This window comes from Glandiceps talaboti, chromosome 19 (assembly GCF_964340395.1).
Source record: "Glandiceps talaboti chromosome 19, keGlaTala1.1, whole genome shotgun sequence".
Taxonomy (NCBI): Eukaryota; Metazoa; Hemichordata; class Enteropneusta; family Spengelidae; genus Glandiceps; species Glandiceps talaboti.
Genome location: NC_135567.1, coordinates 16,767,806 through 16,774,111, shown reverse-complemented (window position 1 = coordinate 16,774,111; position 6,306 = coordinate 16,767,806). Strand labels below are relative to the sequence as shown.

Sequence of the window (6,306 nt, the reverse complement as noted above, 5' to 3'; positions counted from 1 at the left end):
TCGACATGTTTTCCCCACTTCAGATTATCTGAAATAAGTGTATGGTAGCATGAAATTTGAATATTTCAACAATTTCAATCTGTTTACTGTGAATCGACAGTGGAATGTGATCCGTACTGTGTTTTCTAAAATCTACAAAATGATTTCCTTGGTCTTGTCAACATTCAGTGCTAAGTTATTATCAGCACACCATCCCACCAGCTGACTCACTTGTTCCCAATATGCAGTCTTATTGTTGTTCATTACCATTGTTACAACAGTGTTTTTGCTAAGGTTTGGGAACCCCGGTAGCAGAAAGGGGGAAAGAGGTAAAACTGGTAGTGCTTCCCATGCAATGTATCATAGTTTAGGTGGGGAACCCCGGTAAAATGATATGGGAACCCCGGTAGATTTTACCTACTTACCGCCCTTAAATAAAACACTGTACAAGGATGTTATAGTAAAAGTGAAACATGTTTTGTGCACACCATATCCATAGCTATTAACTTTGCAAAATACAGTTTAAATAATCAAAACAATATTAATTTTTGAGTGCTCACTAAATGTGTACCTACCGCCTATATTGCATGGAGTTTGCATGGTGTGCATACAGCCATAACCTAAGGCAAATTTGGGCTGTTCATTACCATAGTTAGAAGGATGCTAAACATAAGGCCCTTTAAAAGTAACATAATGCCTGATGGATCCTAACTGATTTTACAGCAGTTGGGTGTAGAACCAATGGCAACGATTGGAAGCCAAAATCACAAAATTATGCTAAGTTAGACAATACTGTTAGCCAAAGTAACATGTGACCCTCCCCAAATACCATTCATATGGCCCTCCCCGAGAACAGATTTGAAACAAAGTGACCCCCCATTCCTCTAGCCCTACCCCCTTGTAATTACTGAAGGCTCCCTAACAACAAATTTACTGCTAAAACAGTAACAATGCAAGAAATTCTCTAAAATCAATGAAAATATAAACAACTTTTGAAAAATGTGCATGAATGTCACGAAAATTACATAATTCATTATTCATTACTTAATCTGTCATCAACTTACTTTAAACTTATAATATTTGAGCGTAAGTGCACTGAACTGACAGTTTACACACCCAATAAATTGTTTATTTCGAGTCTTGAGTGTAATTTAAAATACAAATCACTGTATGAAATGTAGAGAGAATGTAGAAATACTCTTGTTTTGCTGGAATACCGTCGGTTATTAAAAATTGTATCCCCCCCCCCCCCCCCCGGAAGAAATTGAACTGGAATTCGTTGGCGTTTTGAAAGAATCAGACATTATACCGTACCGTAACAGAACAACTATTCCTTTTCAATACTTGTCAAGGTTGGGGAACTTAATAAAACCCCTTACCTGTTCACAACTTGTCACTTGACGATGCCAATCAGCTTCTTCATTTAGAAATATCCCATCGGAACCAGTCACCAGTTGTACAGTGCAAGTCGAGTGGTGCAAGGCATGGGCACATCCGTTGTATATATCATGCATAGAAGCATGCAACAAGTTGCAGACGACAGGCCAATTTGCACTTGCTCCAAAAAAATGAACTGCTTCTCAAAATCCTCCGTCCTGAGCATCAACTTACTCTCTTAACATTAAATAATCATAAATTACCAAAATTATGCCCACATAAAGTAGAAATTCGGTGATTTTCTGGCTCAAAATCTGCCGTAAGTGCCCGCGTAAGTGTCACTTCACATTACAACAGCTTGGGCGAGCGAGCAGGAACATGACCCCCCTAAGTATGTGTAAATGCGCTATTATCAATCAAAGTGGTGTCTTATCCTTGTGATTTCTTCTCGTTTTATACGTGCCACGAGTAATTTTTTTCATACAGAAGTATTTTTTAACTGTCCTTACAAAATGAAGATGCTCGAAACAATGACTGCTACAAAATTAGAGGACGAGTGATTGAAAACATGTGAAAGATGTAACAAAGGTAGTTGTATTCGGTACTGACAGATTGTTACAATGTAACACTTGCACACATGGTCTATTTGGTGAAGACGTAGAGAGAGAGAGAGAGAGAGAGAGAGAGAGAGAGAGAGAGAGAGAGAGAGAGAGAGAGAGAGAGAGAGAGAGAGAGAGAGAGAGAGAGAGAGTCTTACAGACAGCCAAACGTCAGAGTCAGAAAGTCAACTGAAATGATTCGTTGTTCTAAAATAGTTTTATCCATACATCGTCCTTACCTCCACATTGTTCAAAATAATCCAGACAGCAGTCACCAATAATGACGCAACTATGAGTATGTCACTATGTGTGCTTTACAAAAGTAATATTCAATAAATGTACTAGACAACACCTTTGATACCTGAAACAGTTTATGTTATCACAGACAACAGAAACAATGGCTGAACTATATTATTCACAATTGTAGACGTACGTACTGGTCATGTATTCAACATCACGATGAGGCATGGCACATAACGAAATCGCGAAATTTATGAAGTCTCGCGCGACATATAGTGGATGCTGAAACTGACGTTAGACAGTATAAAACTGTTCTTCCGATCTGTAATGGCTGTACATCTGATGAGAAGAAACCAATAGCACAGAGACCATATGGAGCTACCTGAACTAGACACACACACATGAAAAATATTTTAAAATAAAATAAAAAATCGGAACCACACGATTTTCTTTTAGGCCTAACCATTGATCACCTATCTTAAAAATTAATAGAAGAATTTCACCAGGGGACGTATAAATCGTAAAGTTTGGAAATGTCTGTCTCTTGCGTGCTATTTTACGAAGCGAACTTGGTAGCAAAACTTTTCATCTACTCATCATCGAACATTAATTCATAACTTACTTACTGACTGACTGACTGACTGACTGACTGACTGACTGCCCATGGTCAGGGAGACGATTTCAAGTTGGATGCGTACTACTAGAATTAAGGTTGGGCGGTCGGAGACCCAGTATAAGCTCTGAATATATATTGATTACAGTAACTAACTGGCATGTTGCAAATGCATTCCAGGAGAATATAATCTTCAGTGGAAAACCAATAACAAGTACAAATTCTCACTTTTTCATTGAATAAGCACAAGATATTTATTCAAGTGTCCATTCCTGTTATGTTACGTTGAAAGAAAGCACCACATTGCAGGGAAGCCATTTCATATCAAAGTTGAACAAACTTTCGCTTTCATTTAAACCCCAGGTAAGTTTTGTTCACGTCTGTTGATAACTAATTCCTATAGCAGCTGATGTTGTTGTGGTATTAGTCTCCATTTGATGCTTCTTGAGGTTCTCATTCTCATTTAATTATCATCATAACATGTCCAGGGGTGAGTAAATCCACTGGTCCTGGGTCCGGGACTAGCAATTTTTTGGGCTTGTCTGGTCCGTCGGACCAATTCCTTATTGTTAATAACTATGTTAAAAAGTCGTCTGAATATACAGATTCATAGGCAAGATTTAATGTTTCACATTAGCGGGACCAGGGACCACTAATTCTTTCAGCAGGACCACTGGATTTTTTAAGGTACTGCTGCGTGGACTACCAGTTCACAAAATTTGTTCGTCCCTGATGTCATGTTGACCTTGGTCTTATTCACCTTCAAAATCACCACCGACACTAATTGTTTATGCATAAATAGAATTTTTATTAAAATAGACAATTCCTATTGTCACAAAATACAACACTGTCAGCACATTTTGGAGGCAGTTGGTGAAAAGAAATTGCCAACAAACAAACACACACATACATTACATTTTCATCATTCGTTCACATTTTTTTCGGAATATTCCATTGTTTTGTAGGTAGGTAGGTACATAGACTGACACACATGATCAAACTACAAGATAAAAGAATAACATTTCTAAAAATCTAAATAAATATGAAACAAAACAGTTTCATTTAAATAGAACACTACATGTTTAAAATTTGTGACAATTCCTATCAAAGAGTTCATTTTCCCGCCAAATTTAAGTGAACAAATTTCTGATTTTTCTGAAATGTTTTGCCGAGTATCATTTCACTTTTAGAGTGCTTTTGAAAAATAATGTCTAATAATTATTTTATACTATATTTTTGTTTTAAATTTGGCATATTTACAAAATTCACTAAAAAAAATGTACGTGTTCACATCTATTTGGCGAGGAACAGGTCAAAGTTCACACTGTGAATGAAGTATCAACTTTTACCTAGGATGGAAAAGTAGCCATTCAAATTATAAAAATTGGCTACTTACGTGTATTACAGAAATCTAAAATGGCTACTGATTAAAGAAATCTGAACTGGCCACTGATTATTGGAACTCCAAAACAATCACTAATTAAAGAAATCCAAAATGGCCACTGAGTAAAGACAAATCTAAAATGACAACTGATAATTTCCCCTAATTCCAGAAATCTAAGATGGCCACTGATTAGAGAAATCCAAGATGGCCAATGATTAGAGAAATCCAAAATGGCCTCTTACTAGAGAAATTCAAGATGGCCACCGATTAGTGAAATCCAAAATGGCCAATGATCACAGAAATCAAAAATGGTCCCTAATTGCAACAATCTCTTTACTTTTGAGTTTGTTTTCTAGATGCTTTTTCAACACAACATTCATCATCTATTCAGACTTGTGACTTTTGTCGACAAAAGTCAAATGAGCTGAACGACTGCAAACTTGTCACTAGCAACGTGATATTTGTAGACATATTTTCTACGACATATGTGAAATTCTCAGTGTTTTTTAAAGCCAAATTTATACATTATTTCAGCCTTTGCATGATTTCTTTCTTAAAGGAATATTAACTGAATGACAAATCACTATATTTGAATATACATAGTAATGATTTTTTTGTCCCAACCTATGGGGCTTTTTTGGTCAACAGCGATTGTCTAAACACAAAGAAACAAATTGGACTAAAACTTAACACAAATTTACAACTAACAGATGTCACATGACAGCTAGATTGTGCAAGTGAAAATTAGGTAAAATAAAAGTCCCCAAAATCAACAAACAATACATCCGACTTGCCACCCCTATAAATTATATGGTACTGTCCTACAATTAGGACATCAATCATTCAACTTTGACAAACCATTTTCTGAAAAGGTTGAGAAGACAGACAGTGGAGGGATAAAACTAAAGATACAGTAGTTTGTACCTCAAATTCAAAAACATTTAGGTTCACAGTGTCCACTAGAAAAATTCTCTTTTTGTTTACTAGCTTTAAAATTCAAAAAAAACTCTCATTCCAAAATCTAACAATATTACATCTATTGCATCAATTACAAATTTCATTGTTTGGCAAAACAAAATTTCACAATACGTGATCCTCTCGACACAAAATTTACTTTAAAGAAAAATTTCAAAGAAAAAAATAACCAAAAATATTATTTACAAAGCAAAGTTACTTATTCTGTCCCATTACTTAACTGTCATGGATTGTATATCACCTGAGATTGATCACCTTGTACGAATTGATAGTCTTTGCAAGGCTTTTGGAGGGTGTTGTATTCAATTCTCCCCCATCCAATATGACACTATGGCCAGTGAGGGCGCTATACTGAAATACTACTTAACTTTGCAGATTTAGGGTTAAATAATATCATTCTCTACTTCTGGGTTAAACTGTAATCCCTTGAGGGTGCTATTTTATATTGCTCTACTTCTTTGGGACTAAAGCATAGCATTGAGGGTGCTATAATGACTTTCCCTATGTCTGGATTAGAACCCATTAATGAGGGCATAACTGTCAGGCTGCTTTAAGTTCCCTCCCTAAATGACAGGGAGGGGGGGGGGGTATTTATGTGCCAACCTTATGAATGTAAAATAAAAAGTGCAGTTTTAATTCAGAGTTGACCCTTTGGAAGTGTTTTTCCATTTCTGTTCAAGATGTGTGTAATGATTGTATAAATACTTATAAACATCAACTTGGCAGTACTAACACTCACACCCTCATTTGACAAAGCTACGACACCTAAATTTATTTGCATTTGGTTTAACCTCATGATTTCTCTACAGTGGAACAGTCCACTCTTCAATTATCCATAGAAATTGGGTGTGAGCAGCCTTAAATATGCTCTCAATCGACAGCAATATAATTTCTAGTTTGTAAAATGACAACACAATATGACTTGATAAACTATTTCTGGAATAAAATGTCAGTGCATGATTCATGTATTTTCTGAGTACATGTGATGTACAATAAGCCATGATGGTCAAATTTGTTAGAGTTACCAATCTGAAGATAGTATGTCCAAGCCTTGTCACTGCCGTTTGTGTCTGGATTGCAATGTCTTTGGGCAAGCTTTTTTTTCTTTTAGAAAGTAATGACCTTACGGATTGTATATA

The 6,306-nt window shown here is 36.0% G+C and overlaps 1 protein-coding gene across 1 annotated transcript in view; it reads right to left on the bottom strand.

The window, feature by feature from the left end:
* Positions 1-3,657: 3,657 nt before the first annotated feature.
* The window catches only part of LOC144450068 (zinc finger protein GLI3-like), a 54,522-nt gene continuing 51,873 nt past the window's right edge, over positions 3,658-6,306 (bottom strand). The window contains exon 12 of the mRNA XM_078140635.1: positions 3,658-6,306. This exon is cut by the window's right edge and continues 1,983 nt beyond it. The gene's annotated coding sequence lies outside the window, so the exon portion shown is untranslated.